Source organism: Rhinichthys klamathensis, unplaced genomic scaffold (assembly GCF_029890125.1).
Source record: "Rhinichthys klamathensis goyatoka isolate OS25496 unplaced genomic scaffold, OSU_Roscu_1.1 h1tg000423l_1, whole genome shotgun sequence".
In the NCBI taxonomy this organism is placed as follows: domain Eukaryota; kingdom Metazoa; phylum Chordata; class Actinopteri; order Cypriniformes; family Leuciscidae; genus Rhinichthys; species Rhinichthys klamathensis.
In genome coordinates, this window is record NW_026606921.1 from 263,200 (window position 1) to 280,142 (window position 16,943).

The following is a 16,943-nucleotide window of genomic DNA, read 5'->3' on the forward strand; positions in this document are numbered from 1 at the left end:
TTAACGAGCAGTTGAACAGATCAAGTGGTTGAGTGTATACCGGTGAGTGTATACTATATGTGTGGACACTTGGAACTAATATCACTGAATCAAGACAGCTGCCAGGGCATCCCTTACAGAACAAAAATATATGGGAATATACTGCAAAATATAATGCGATATATCACATAATACATTTCCATATATGGGAAACTAGTGCTTATGTTTTTCAATATACTGCAATATATTCATTGATCATGGCTATATATTAATAAATATAAAATATTTATAAATTAAGACAGAAAATAGCATTACATGTAATATTCACAAAGTTTTTGTCGCAGAGTCAGCCACACGTCACAGCCCCAATCATCACTCAATCACCAGGACCCGCCCACTCGTTCACAATCACCAGAGTGCTGACTCGCTGCACCTGCACTCCCTCATCAACACACCCTTTATATGGCCCGTTCACCTGTGACTAGTGATGGCAAAATGAGGCTTCCTGAACCATAGATATCCATAATAAAGGTTAGATGTGATACGGTGGAGTCTCTATCGTCATCACCGGCGGCCATCTTGTCACAGGCAAGCTTTCTGGCGGGTTCTGTGGTGTAGAGGTCTTCTCGGGTCCTAAAAACTGTACCCGACCCGAATCGACCCGAATCACTACTTACCCGAACCCGACGTGCATAAATAATTTTTTTTAAAAGAAAAACCCGACCTGAGACAGACTCGATAAAATTAGACCCGAGTCCGACCCGACCTGACGCCATTTCCTTTAGAACCCGACTGGGCCCGAACGTAAACGGCATTTACATTGTGCACAGCCTGCAGCCCTGCGTTTCTCAAAAATGCACTTAACATAGACGCGCAAGTGTTGCGTGCTGAAGTGCTTAAATGTCAATCACACATCACTGTAACCCATTACGTCCTATAAAATTTGGCATAATGTTATTTACTGGACCATACGATGATTAGAACCACCATTCGTTTTCCCTGACATTTTTCGCAATTTCTGTTATCGCCTCCATGCTTTTCTGACAGTGTCGCGTATTTTTAAAATTGATTGACAGGCCTGGCTAAACGACAATTCAAATACTTGCATTTAGTCAAACATCCATCCACATGATGGCGCACTACTTCTTTTTGGCAAAGGGAGGGGTTGGTTTATGTGGAGCGAACAACTGAGTAAATAAATGCGGAGGCAACCGTGCTTTTAGCCCATGTGCACGTAGAAGCGCGGATTCGCTCTCTCACTTAGAAAAAGTGAGAGAACGGTGTCATAGAGTTGTTTTAAATACTGCAATTTTCTTAAATGCCCAACATAGTTTAAAATAATCCGGGTCTTCTCGGGTCCATTTGGAAAAGGCATATTTATTTTAAATTACCCGAGACCCAAGGCCACTAATACCGAACCCGACCCGTGTCCGAGACACACGTCGGAGTATTGGACCCGAACCAGCTCGGGTCTCGGGTCGGACCTCGGGTTTTCGGATCCAAGTGGACCCGTGAAGACCTCTACTGTGGTACCTGATCTAAGATGAGTGATCAGCACTAACACAAATACTCTTATCTCATTGAAATCTTGACGGATTTACAAATGGTTTGGTTTCTTACAAACGTTATTGACGTGACTACAATTCTGGATGATTATTTATTGATACACTTATTATTCATAAGTATGCAGTGTCATAACTACATCTCTGACGTTTATGACAAACCAAACCGTTTGAAAATCAGTATAAAATTGAGCAAGTTACGGTTATTTAAAAAGTACACCATTAAAACACAATGTTACGAGTGAGCGAGCTGCCTGTGACAAGATGGCCGCCAGGTGCAGATGTCAACCTCCATTGGCCAGCAGCGCGGACGAGACATCTAGCTCAGTGGTTCCCAAACCTGTCCTAGCGACCCACCAACACTGCACGTTTTCTTTGTCTCCCTAATCAAACACACCTGATTCAACTCATTAGCTCATTAACCCATGTGATAATGAGCTGATGAGTTATATATAAACTCTGTTTGTAGAGTTGTTTATTCCTCCTCTGCTGAGATCTTCACAGTTTTAATGTCTTTTTTTCTCTTCATTGGATTTCAGCTAAGGCTCTTTGCTCTTGGCTGACATGTGGCATTGCTATGCAGAGGTGTAAAGTCCAGGTTCAGAAAGAAAAAGTCCTCCTCAGTATTTTGTTCCAATCACCTGGATTTGCTAATTCAGACAGGAGATATAACTAATTAGTGAAATCAGATGACTGAGTTTATGGGTGGAATAAACATATGGCAGGACGTTTACTCTTTGGCCCCTGGATTACCCACCTCTGATTATATATTATTACATATATTATATTATGTCTTGTTATATTAATTAGATAACATTATTTGGATTGCTTTGGATTTTTGGATCTGGACTGGACTGCTTTTTGTTTTGGATTGCCCTTTTGGATTTCTTTGCTTTTTGCGACTCTTCCTTTTTCCTGGTAATGGAGCCAGCAAGAAAGAGGAGATCCTCCCTTGTTCTGGGCTCAACAGAAGCATCAGTATCCTCATTTAAACCAACTGGCACTGGCATTTGTATGTTCCCCTGTATCCTCTGTTCCTTTTGAAAGGATCTTTTCCAAGGCTGGAGCTCGAGGTTTTGTCCAAAAAGAGGGATCGTCTAAACCCCAACACAGTTGAAACAGTTTTTGTTTCTCAATAAAAATCTATTGTAGTCCTTCCTTCTCCCACCCCAAACTGCAGTTTTGCAGTTTGCTCCTCTATATCCCCAGTCCCGTAAGCATAACACTGCACTCAAACTAGTATCAGTTCACTGCACAAAACACACCAGAAACAATTCTTAACTTTTCCCACCCCAGACTATTCTGTGCAGTTTACTTTATTACTTTATTATTTATAACTCCCTCCAAGCACTGCACTCATCACTGTGTGTGTGACAGTTGTCTCTGCACAAGTAAATTCAGACAGAGAAAGATACATATTTTATTTTATATCCAGGCAATGGACAAATGTCTGCTCAGGTCATTGGTTCAGAATTAATTAATTTGTCTGTTACTTCTTTGTACAGTAGCTAGGTGTCACTAGTGAGCAATGCTGAATGAATCTTCCGGTAATGAACCTTTGGGTGAAGCAATGGGCTGTGAGGTCTCAGTGGTTCAGGACATAGAGATCCGTAAGCTAGGCAGTGGTTCCCAAACCTCTCCTGGCGACCCACCAACACTACACTGCAGGTTTTATTTGTCTTCCTAATCAAACACACCTGATTCACATTTTTCAGTGTTAATTTAACACTGGGGATTTTGCTGTGTGGCGACAAAGAGGAAAAACAGTGGACTGCAGCTTTAACTAACTTGTAAATATGAAACATTTACAATGTAAAAAAATAAAAGCTAAGACATGTATTGCATTATATATTGCTCTATGTGTATTTATGCTGCATGCGGGGGGTGGTGATGGCGCAGTGGATAAGACACATGCCTGTGAGAGACCTGGGTTCGAATCCACTGTGAGACACCAATGTGTCCCTGAGCAAGACACTTAACCCCTAGTTGCTCCAGAGGCGTGCGACCTCTGACATATATAGCAATTGTAAGTTGCATTGGATGAAAGCGTCAGCTAAATTAATAAATGTAAAATGTAAATATATTACACATGCAGCACTATATCTGAGTGTATAATTGAATATAAAATTACTTACACTCTAAAAAATGCTGGGTTGTTTTAACTCAATTTTGGGTCCAATATGGACAAACCCAAACGTTGGATTAAAAATGCAATTTAAAAATGTAACCCAACGGCTGGGTTTTTCCAAATCTGACCCAAAATTGGGTTAAACCAACCCACCATTTTTATGATATATTATTAATTGTCACCTATTTTTAAATATATGAAAATTCCTTATGTATTATTCAATAAAATGTAATATTAACACAATATATTATTCCTATAATAATTGTCACCTATTTTAATTGTTGTCACCTATTTATTGACAATTATAATTAATTGTCACCTATTTTTAAATATATGAAAATTCCTTATGTATTATTCAATAAAATGTAATATTAACACAATATATTATTCTGTATATTTTCACATATACTGTTAAACCATTTAATATGTTGATCATTCATATAGGGAAATATATGTTATTATTTTCATAAGGGATCACCAAACTAAATGGTCATGTTTTTCTTATGTAATATAATTTCAAGATGAAAGGTCTGTATGTTCAGAAATTGTTATTACATTAATTTTTCAGAATTCATTCCTGTCTGTCTGTATTCAGGGTTGTGTGTGTTTATTTACCTGCATTGTTTTTGCTGACTTGTGAGTTTGTTTTTACTACTGATATAAATCAAGGGCTTTTGACACAATAATTAAGCAATAACGTACGAGGCTTAATTGAATTACGCAATTAGGTTCGAGAGGCTGTGCTGTATCGTGAATAAGTCACGGCTGAAGGGCGTTGTTATGGCACGACACGACGCGAAGCACTAGCCTCGAGTACCTTATTGCTTTTATAAAATGTTTACCACACAATGAAAATATTAAAGTAAAAAAAAAAAAAAAAAAAAAATTTTTTTTGAAAGTTTGAAAGTTTTTGAAAGTTTTAGTGCAACTTTCATGAAGTAAAATCACTAAAAGCCTTTCTTCCGCTAGAAAAAAATAGTCCCTTCTCAAACTTTGTTTCATTTTTTTTTACAACACAGAATGTAATATTTCCTCACACAAATATAGCTTATCTCTCAATTAGACAATTAACGTTCATTTTCCATTTATTCCGTTAATTTCTTTCTGCACTTATAAATAAACCTTACTAAATATTTACATAAATTAAAACACAAGGGCACATAATTTGATAGGTAGCCTATTTTATCCATTTTATTTATGTTATTAATTTAGTTGCTAGAATGCGGCCTAACAAGAGACACATTTTTTTCATTGTTGTTTATTTAAATTTGCACAGTGATAAATAGAACAGTTGGGTGAAGCGGTCATAGTCGTGTTTTATCATGAATAAAGCACAGCTATTGACCAATCAGAATCAAGGACTGGAATAACCGTTTTATAAACATTCAAACAAAATATACAATGACCATGTGTAAAATTAATATAACAATAATTGAACCCCAGTAGATTTACACAAATTGAGAAGAGAAAAAGATTTGATTCATTTTATGTTTAGAAAAGCTTATTTTTCCCCATCATTAAATAGTATCAAAATGTCATAGGTTCAATGAGAAACATGTAAAATCAAGTTAACTCATTAGCAAGTAAACACAAAATACAATTTGCAAAATTAGTAAAACATTATAGAACGAAGCATGGTTTCCACTGTTAAACAATGCACAGCTCAGTTCACTTCTTGTTCCCGTGCTGTTCAACACAAACACAGTCTCACACCAGAGATCTGGCTGATCTGTTCTGTTTTTGACAGCAGTGACTTTAAACTTCTCATATGGAGGAATCAGCACCTCTTTCTCATCAGGATACTTTGAATATTTTGTCAAATTAGCACCTTCACAAGTGTAGCTTTCAAAACAAGATACATTTCCAAAACCCTGTATTACTTTACGATCAAGAGAGGAGGATGAAAATGAGCTCAAACGAACCTCTTTGCTCTGAACATCAAATTCAACATTTGTACCTCGATAAGTTAAATAGCATTTATTGTGTTTTCTTCAGAATCTGTATCGCTTCTGTAAACAGAAAGTGAAGTGAATACCATTTGAATGTCTTGTCTTTATATTTCTGTTTGTCAGTACGAGTGGCACTAGTGAAATTACTATATACTTTAGAGTCTTTGTTAGTGTACACATGAATGGCGACTGAATGAATCTGTTGCAAGTTATCCTCTGCTTTCTTGGCTTTCTCTTCACCTTCCAAGTCTTATTAAATTCAGCTGAGGTCGATTTTTCCTTCTCTAGATAAGTTGTGTTCACCAGGTCTGCCATTTTCTCTCTACAACCGTCATATTGATCATCAACTGAATTCGGTGCCATATCCAATGGATATATCTTTCCTTCAGCAGCAGCAGCGCTGTGATCCTGCAGCAACATGAATCATAATGATCACATCATCAGTATTCATGTCTGTAATATTCATACTAGAACACAAGCTTACCTGTCCTAGAGCAGCTAAAATGAGAAGAAGAGCTTCAATGATCAGCAGCATCTTGATTCAGTCAAATCCCTCAGATGATCTAGTAGATCTAGTGAAGAACAGATGCTGGAAAACATTCAGAAACACAACAGTGTCTCACAAATACTAAATCTATCACTGCAATAGAATGTACAATTAAACTGTGTTCACCAACAAAGACAAATTCTAAATTCATTAACTGCTTGAAATAATTTCTTAAGCCTGTGATGTTCACTGATATATTGACCTTTTACTTCATCCCAAAACTTTTTTTTTTTGTCAGATAATGTTTTATTTCTGTTATTTTTCAGGAGTAACGATGAGAAGTGAAGATCCGAAAAGTTATTTGCTCACAGTCAGACAGCAACGGCACAATGACACAGCACAACATGGCTTTTGTATATAATCTCTGTCGTCATATAATGCATCTAGTTTTGCTTATCTGATCTCTGATCATTCCAAGGAATCTCTTATTTTCAGAAAACCTGCCTGGCAAGTAGACAGAAGGCAAACTCCTATAAAACTGTTAAGAAAAGTTATACAAAAAGATTACAAATTTCAGCACCTATACAAGTGCGGATTTCAGGACAAGAGACAGTTCCAAAGAAACTTGAATTATGCAACAGAACCTAAGCCAACCTCTTTGTTCAAAACACTCATCAAATTCAAGTTTACCACCACAATAAGTTGACAGCATTCATTTTGTTTTCTTCTGAATCTGAAAAAGTTTCGTTGAAAACTATTTGTATGCCTTTAAAAAAAAAAAAAAAAAATCACTATAGACTTTAATTTCAGTGTATACATAAATGGTGACGGAATGATTCACTGTAAAATTTAGCTGATATCTTGGCATTCTTTTTACCTTCTTGACAAGATGTGACAGGTTGAGGACCAGTATGAAGAGAGATTGTTTCTGAGATATAATAGCTGAAGTGTGACTTTGATGCATCTACTGTATCTCATCTGGCATCACACGGGACAGGTTTGAAACCGTAGCACAACTGAATTTTTAATAATTATTCAGCAAATACGGTACAAAAACACCAATGATCTGAGCCCATTTTGGTGAAGATTGCACAATCTCCTGCACAAATCCCTAGGAATATATCGGAATGAATCATGTGTATAGGGTAAAGTTAAATTAGAATGTCAGACAGTGACCAGTAGATGATGCTATAATCACACTGCAGAGGTTCACTCAGGGCTTCACTTCAACCTGTATGAGGTCCATTCCATCATTCATTCATTGGGCCCACACACGGAGGTGCGACACAATTGTTTTTTGGTAGTTTCAGCCTGACACAGTTATCATTTTTACATCCTGCGGCACGTTGTTTAAATAGAAAATGCATTTTCACCCATCTGTTTGCCTATGGGCGTGCTGGTCTGAAAAAGAGGTGTGTTCAGGTGCATTGTTGATAATAATAATAAACTTTATTTTATAACACACCTTTAAAGCAGCTTCTCAATTCACTTTACACAACACAAATACAAAGAGAAAAATAAATAATAATAAAAGTAAAAAATACACAGATAGAAATACAAAGCATACAAAAAACTAAATTACACACTTAAATAATTAAAATCATTAGGATAAAGCTAACCTAAAAAAGTGAGTTTTTAGGTTGGATTTATTTGTTATTTTGATTTTGTACATCCTTAATATGAGAAGGAAGTGCGTTCCAGAATCTAAGAGCATAGGACGAGAAAGGCCTGTCCCCTACAGACCGCAAGTCTGTGTGTGTGTGTGTGTGTGTGTGTGTGTGTGTGTGTGTGTGGCCTGGTAAACCCTACGTTATGGGGACAAAATGTCCCCACAAGGATGGCAATATCCGAAATCCTTGTTCGTGTGGGGACATTTTTTGGTCCCCATGAGGAAATCAGCTTATAAATCATACTAAGTGATGTTGTTTGAAAATGTAAAAATGCAGAATGTTTCCTGTGATGGGTAGGTTTAGGGATAGGGTTAGTGTAAGGGAATAGAATATACAGTCTGTACAGTATAAAAATCATTATGTCTATGGAAAGTCCCCATAAAACATGAAAACACAACATGTGTGTGTGTGTGTCAACAGCCAAAAGACGAGCTGGAGAGGAGCGCAAATGACTCTTGGGAATATACAGTATACAGTTAAAAGCGCAGACAGATACTGAGGGCCCAGACCATGCAGTGCCTGAGCATAAGGATTTTAAAATCAACGCGGAACCTGACCGGGAGCCAGTGCAAGGGCTTCGGTATTGGAGTGATGTGTTCACTTCTTTTGACTCCAGTCAGGATCCTAGCAGCAGAATTTTGCACATAGTGCAATTTGTTGAGTGTAGTTTTAGGAACCCCAGCAAGAAGGGCATTGCAGCAGTTAATGCAGGACAATACAAAAGTATTGATAAGCCTTATTATAGAGAATTATAGAGATAGACCAAAACAGAGATCTGTGTCCTTCAATTTTACTACAAGCGATGAAGAATCTACTTCGATCTCTAATATGTCTTCACCAGCTGCTTCTACTACGTCTGATTTTTTGGACGAAAGACCCAAACACATAAAACCCAACATAAAAAGAAGAAAACAAGGAGAGGCAGAAAACGGTCAAGAACAAAGACAACGACTGAGACAACAACCATGGATTCTCAGGGACCGGAACAAGAGCAGACGGTAATCAACCTATCAAAAACTTCTCTTACCCCTGACCATGTGAGTGTGCTATCCAAAGGACTTTCTTTTTCTCCCACTTACTACACTAATGTGTTTAACACCAAGGTGGATCTATTTAGATTCTACCGAAGCCTCCACCTCAAAGTTTGGTATCATCAATAATCAGAGAAATGACTGCACAGCACAAAGATCTTCTTTTAGACCAAAATCATATGTTATGCCTCCAGTTTCGAATGTGACTTTGACAGCTTTTACAAAAAAGGTGGATTATGATATCGAGAGACTATTTTCATCATCAAATCAAAAAAGCAGGGAAAACTTGAACCAAATCCCAAAAAATTGCAATGGATCATTGTAGTATTTCCCCGTTCGTGTGTGTGTGTGAGAAGGAAGGAGACCGGGGTCAGCTGGCTGAGGCTCGTGTGTAATTTATTCCATAAACTCAAAACATACTCGCGCCACATGCGCACGTCGAACACAATCTCATTCACAGTTCAAAATACTCGGTAGCTTTGTCTTGCTTTCCCAGAGTCCTCTTTCTTCGAACGTTCCCACGAGTCCTCAGCCCTCTCTCTCCCGAATGCTGGTTCCAGTCTGTCTTTTATACGGTCTCCCCACGCCAATTACTGCAACGAGACACAGGTGTCAGTCATTTTGCACTTGACTCACTTACCGCCGCTCGTCTCTCCACTCTCTCTCTCGTCGCAGACCTCGCTGAACCACGCCTCCCCCGCCACATACCCCCACCGCCCGACTCAGGCCGGGGAGCCATCCGGCCTGCAGCCCCCCCCCCCCCCCCATTCCTAGAGAGGAAGTCAGCCACAGCCATCTGCACCCCCGGCCTGTGGATCACCTTGAACTTAAAAGGCTGTAAAGCTAGATACCAACGGGTGATCCGCACGTTGGTGTCCTTCATGCGGTGGAGCCACTGCAGGGGCGCGTGGTCCGAACAGAGGGTGAACTCCCACCCCAGGAGGTAATAGCGCAGGGTGAGGACCGCCCATCTGATGGCCAAACACTCCTTCTCTATGGTGCTGTACTTAGTCTCTCTCTTTGAGAGCTTACGACTAATGTACAGCACCGGGCGGTCCCCCCCTCCACCTCCTGGGACAGGACAGCGCCCAGCCCCCTGTCCGACGCGTCAGTCTGCAACAGAAAAGGGAGAGAGAAATTAGGAGAGTGCAGGAGCGGTCCACCACACAGAGCAGCCTTAATCTGGGTAAAAGCCTGTTGGCACTGCTCCGTCCACTGGACCGTATCTGGTACCTCCTTTTTAGTGAGGTCAGTCAGCGGGCTGGTGAGGTCCGAATAGTCAGGAATAAACCTTCTGTAATATCCCGCCAGCCCCAGGAACTGCCTCACCTCCTTTTTGGTCTTAGGTCTAGGACAGGTTGCAATTGCTGCTGTCTTGTCAATTTGGGGACGCACCTGCCCATGACCCAAGTGGAAGCCCAGATACCTTACCTCCACCCGCCCAACTGCACACTTCTTCGGGTTGGCCGTTAGCCCCGCCTGTCTCAGCGCCCCGAGGACGGCCCTTAAATGCTCCACATGCCGCTGCCAGTCATTACTGTAGATGATGATATCATCCAAGTATGCAGCGGCATATGGAGCATGGGGTCGCAGAATTCTGTCCATGAGACGCTGAAACGTGGCCGGAGCCCCGAACAACCCGACAGGAAGTGTTACAAATTGGTGTAATCCAAACGGCGTGGTAAAGGCTGTTTTTTTTTTGACATGGGAGACAAGGGTGTAGAGACTTTAAGGATGAACCAAACACAAATTAATCTTTCTAATCTCTCATGGGATTCATTCAAATGAGATTCAGCATTTCGGATCTGAACACCACATTCCAAAGCCAAAAGACGGCTCCAAATTGTCTAGAAAACCCCCCAGAGAAGACGTTTATGGCCCCGCAGGCCCCAGATATAAGCCTAAACAGGAAGAACGTTGTCACTGTTTCATCTTAAGCAAGACAAAGCTGCTCAGAAATGGTGAAACGAGGCCTGACCACCAAGGGGCCTGACCACCTTTGACCTCCCTCAGCATCACCACTGCTGAGCAGGACAGCGATGTAAAACAGACCACGCTTTCATGGAACGTGAGAGATTTACACAGACTTTAAATATCAAACCCATTAAAACTCACGCAGAACAATGCTCAGTGGACTTACCCTTACAGAAAAACCACATGAGTTTCACATGTGCAAAAACACATGTGATCCCATGTGACAACGTGGACATGTGATTTTGCACATGTGAAATTTAACATGTGAAATATGTGGAACACATGTGCTTTGCACATGTTAAAGGTAATTTGCACATGGGAAACGTGTGGTTTTGGAACATTTTCATGTGAAACCCATGTATATTCCCATGTGAAACCCATGGGATTGCATGTGAAACCCATGTGATTACATGTGAAATCCATGGGATTGCATGTGAAACCCATGTGATTACATGTGAAACCCATGGGATGTGAAACCCATGTTATTACATGTGAAACCCATGTGATTACATGTGAAACCCATGTGATTACATGTGAAACCCATGTGATTACATGTGACCCATGTGATTGCATGTGAAACCCATGTGATTACATGTGAAACCCATGTGATTACATGTGAAACCCATGGGATTGCATGTGAAACCCATGTGATTGCATGTGAAACCCATGTGATTACATGTGAAACCCATGGGATTGCATGTGAAACCCATGTGATTGCATGTGAAACCCATGTGATTACATGTGAAACCCATGTGATTACATGTGAAACCCATGTGATTACATGTGAAACCCAAAATCCCCATGTGAAATCCATGAGCTTACATGTGAAACGTAAAATTCCCATGTGAAACATTTAATCACATGTGAAACCCATGAGATATCATGTGAAATGTAAAATATCTCATGTGAAACCCATGGAATGACATTTGAAACCCATCAAGAATCCATATTAAAGCTACACACCATGTAAACCTGTAACTTCATGTGAAATCCATGTAAAAATCATTAAGCAATATACCACAGAAAACGGTAGGCCTACCATGTTCTTGTGTAGGCTCTATAGCCTAATGTTTCCCAACATTAAAACAAATAATTCAAATTTTTTTTTTTTTTTCACTTTTTATTTCATTTCAAAATATGCAATACAAATTGAATGTTTAAAACAAACAAAGCAAAACCAAATTAAAATTATACATAAAAAGCCGCAAAAAACGCAGGTATACGCGCATGTGTGTGTGTGTGGTGTGCGTTTGTGAAAGTGTGTTGTCTCAGTCCTTTGTGTCTCCTGCAGCAGGCATCCTGTTTTGGGATAGAAAAAGATCAAAGATTAGGGCAGTGCAAACCATAGACTGTAAAAAAAAATATGGACGTAGTGTCCGTGACGTCACCCCGTAGGTTTCTGAAAAGCAATTTTATGGGGCTTAATAATTAATTATTATTCATTTGTAATGTTATTATGTCATTAAACGTTTTACGTAAATATGCTATGGAAATACATCTTGCTTAAACAACTGTATAAGACGAGTGGTGCGTCTCATTTATAAAAAAAACTATTGACAGTTTGTGAATAGATCACAATGTAGACTGAGGAATAAACTGAGTCATCAGTCCTCGCGCATGTCGGTTTCGCAAATGTGAACAGACCACATGGGGATCACACTTGGATGTTGGATCGTCTGAATATTACCTTTCTGCTCGTCTCCTCAGATCTTTTAACTTTTGTGCCATGCAGACCTTGATCTCAGTGCCTCCGATGCCTGGGTGCCTCTTTTTGACATGGTCTGTAAGAAATGAGATTGATTACATTAAAATTTGAAAACAAGTTTGACATGAAGTGACATAACTGTCAGATTCAAACTGTGCTTTCCGCGCTATGGCTGGCGCTGACGGACGCGCTCAGCGCTTGTCATATATAATAACTATTGATAAAAGATATTCAGACATGCTTACCAATTATTAGCTGCACCTTTTGTAGGTCAAGGCTCTTTTTTCACCAACAACCCCTTTTTTTCCGTTCATGCTGCCATCTCTTCGAAAGAGAAGATGGAGTCCATAAGAGTTCTGGTTAACTTTTTGTAACCCTTACATCTTTGAGCATGATCCAAAGCAACTGGGTTCATTAAGTCAGTCACAGACTTGTTCTGCAAAGCAAAAAATAAAATAAAAAATAGAACATTTTCGTCAGGACAGAAACCGTGATCTTTTCAACGTTATTGCGTATTAGGTGAGGTTTTCACTTTGGAGCTGTGAGTGTAAATTTTAGCATACAAGTATTTATTGTTCATGCTCGAGTCTTGTTACTCTTTTACCTTCATAGTTATTCCAGAGTTTAGGGGTAAAATGCGAGAAATCTCCTTTAGTGGACTTAGATATGCTGGGCACTACTCACTGATCTATATAAATGACTTGATTGCTCATGACGTCATGTAAATTGAAGTCACCATATTCTATTGAATTAATAGGAAATCATCTGACTTTAATGAGTAAACATGACCTAACGAGTCAGTGTTTTTTATATTTGAATACTATACATTCTTACCATGTAAACATCCAAAACATTTCTGATTATTATCAATGTTGAAAACAGTTGTGCTGATTAATGTGTTTGTGTAAACCATTGTAACAGTTTAAACCATTTTTTCCCCTCCAGGATTCATTGTTAAATAGACCACAAACATATGAAGGGTAGTTTACACTAATGTTCAAACATTTGGGGTCAATGATAGATTTAAAAATGAACAGAAAAAAAAGAAGAAATTCATATTTTTACTCAGCAAGGATGCATTAAATTGATCAAAAGAGAGAGTAAGGATTTCTGTTTCAAATAAATGCTGTTATTTTAACCTTTCTATTCATCAAATAATCCTGAAAAACACAAAAATATGAAGCAGCACAACTGTTTTCAACACTGATAATAATCATAAATGTTTTTTTGAGCATCAAATCGTCATATTAGAATAATTTATGAAGGATGATGTGAAGCTGTGATGCTGAAAATTCAGCTTTGATCACAGGAAGTAATTGCATTTTACAATATATTCACATAGAAAACAGTTTTTATTTATTTATATTATTTCACAATATTATTGTTTTTAATGTTTTTTGGTGAACATAAGAGAAAGAGACATAAACATTTGTACCAAGACAATTAGTGTATGTTTGACATTAGTGTATGTTTGGCGTTTTACTTACTAATCATATGGTTCATCAATAGTGCTTTAGAGATGAAGATCAGCTCCACTCCGCTATGTTGCAGGGCATCAGCACTGAAGGATCTAAGAACACAACAAGCCATTTGTCACTGAGCCAACAATGCAATGCCAGGTTTATTGAAAGGAAAGAAGCTACAGCAGAGGTGAAATGCAGAAAAGAGAAAGAATTTAAAGAATATACAGAATATAATTTCTTAACTAGGATAACAGAATTTGTATTGGGGTTTACTTATTCATTTAATTTTGCTCATACGGTGTAACTTCGTTTGGATGTCAAAACCTTCTTAAAATAAACAATTTAAAAAAACAAATTGAGAAATAAAATGAGGTTATTTAATGAGCTTCCTCGGCTCACCTGTGTCCTAACGTTACTTCTCCGGCAGCAGCTTTCTCCAGAAATGTTGAAGTCGTGGAGCTTTCTCTCTGTTATGGGTTATTTTGTTACTACTGAAATCACAGAACATTTTTTAATCAAAATGTGTTTAACGTTACCATTGAGCTAACGTTAGTTTCAGCCAATTTTCTTGCTCCTGAAAGTAACATCACCGATACGTTATGTTTACGTTTGTGTTAAATAAATTAGCTCACTTCCAAGTGCTAAAACCTTTACAAAACCTCTCATCTACACATAAGAGGTGATTAAAAGCCCAAACTTTAATAAATAAAAGTTCAACCGAGTTAACATTACGTTAGCCTAGCTAGCTGCTACCTCTTCTGAAAACGGTTGAGATCCTAACGGACTTTTTCCGAAGACACTGACTACACCATGTAAATTTTTAACAGAATCGTGTCAATTACAAGTAAGAGAAATGTCAAAAACAGTTGTGAGTATTATTCGTGTGATTTTAGAGACTAATCTCACCTGGGAAAAGCCGTGAAAAGTTTAAACAACATCGAGAGAGGGAGTTTTGTTGCTTACCAGTAGCAGTGGTCCCGCGCCGTTTCCATGGCAACTCTGCGCGTCGGCCGCTCAAGTGTTTGAAATACTCGAAAGTTCACGCGCACGGCATTGATTAAACCACGTCAAAATCATGCAGCACTTAAAATGAAAAGTTTAATATCCACTTTATTTTATTTGAAAACGTGCTTGCAGTAGCCTATTGATTATATCAAATATAATATACTGTTGATTATGTAAAATATATTTATAATATAGCTTTAGAAATGGTAAACAGTGTTGAAATAAAAGTATTGCAAAAACTCATTAAAAACTATACGTGTATATAAGTGTTAGTATATACACATGCATTATAAGCTTTATGTTCTATGCATTTTGTGTGAAAAAGGCTATTGAAGCTAAAAATGTACAGTATTTGTGACGTGGTAACATAATTCACATGTTAAAACCTATTACAACGTGCAAATATATTTCACATGAGCTCCACATTATTACCTATAACATGTTTTCCACATGTGCCACGTGTTCCATTAAGTTCACATGTGGTGACATGTTGTTCACATGTGGTCGAACATTACTGCATGTGGTGACATGTTGTTCACATGTGGTGAAACATTGTTCACATGTGATGACATGTTGTTCATATGTGGTCACATGTGGGCATATGTGGTCACATGTGGTCACATGTGGGCACATGTGGAAAACATGTGATAACATGTGAAATTCATGTGTTTTTTCTGTAAGGGTATAATCAAACATCATAATTCTTGTTGTTCCTACAATTCATGTTTGTATTATGCTTAGATCACATTTAAATCATGTAATTGTGATATAACTGTGTGTATGGATGAAAGAGTATCGTGCTTCCAATCAAAATAATCGTATGCCCTTAATTCAAAAGGTGGCTTGTTTGAAATCTGTGTAAAATGTTTTGTATGATTATAATAGTCTATAATGTTTAAACCGGGGTCTCTTGTTCTCTGCTAAGTGCTGGAACCCAAGCAGATCCCAGATAACGATAAGTAGGAACTAGCTCCACCTCCTAAAATGATGCCATTGTCTCATTGGTCAGAATTCTCCAAAAGAGGTTGGACTAACTTTTAAGTTAAAGACCCGAACAAAGGAGTTAGAGTGGGAGTTCGGTTCAGAGGGCAGTTCGGGGTTGCCGTTCGGTTTTGAGTTCGGTTCGGTGTTGAATTAAGTTTGCGCCTCTCTCTAGCAACAGCAAGAGAGTGTTCCTGTTCGTGCTTCTCTCTGAAAACAACAAAGAGCGTGTTCGCACGCTTCTGCATCGACCAGACCAAATTAGACCAGCAGACAAATAACCCATCAAGATTGGGGTTGAAACAGCTCATTCAAGCCATCTAACTCGTCTTACTTTCATTTCTTCCTTTATTTTCTTTTTTCGTAAAAGTCTCGGTTCAAAGTTAAGTTGCTGCGAAGTTCGTTTAAACGTCTCTCTTGCAACGCGCTTCGAACTGTAAAGACTCTTATTCGCCTGCCAATCACACGTGACCGGCTGTTCAGAAACTTCCATCCAGGCACTTCAAAGACAACCAGCCACACGGACCCGGCCAGGAAACCCCTTCGACGAAGCACCGCAAAAAGGGAACTCCCTAAGCAACGCAAAGACAAGCAAGTACTCCAGACTCTAACTGAACTGGTGCTTTAAATGTAAATTGAATAACCTGTCTAAGAAACGAAGGTTTAAATTAATGCTTGGTGGTTCGTTCAGGTCATGTCTTACAAAGTGCATCTCACTCTGAAAACTCACTCTTTCTCCCTCTTCCTCTGCGCCAAGTATGAATGCATGTGTGTGATTGTGTTTAGACCTTAGTTTTATGTGTTTAGAATAGTTAATAAAGTCGTCAATATATTTGAAAAGATATTTGCCTTGTGTTGTGCTTGCACATTTAATGTCTTGTACTGTCGATCTAAAGTTACCTTGCTAATACATAGTGTTTAACTATAGATTGGATATTCATATCTGTTGCCAAGGTTATAATTACGGCCCGTTCAAATGAACTCTAAACGAGTCATTTGCTCGGTTCCA

General features: G+C 38.7%; 1 pseudogene; it reads right to left on the reverse strand.

Annotated features, from left to right (window-relative positions):
• Positions 1-5,225: 5,225 nt before the first annotated feature.
• The window catches only part of LOC130070997 (ecto-ADP-ribosyltransferase 5-like), a 37,298-nt pseudogene continuing 25,580 nt past the window's right edge, over positions 5,226-16,943 (reverse strand).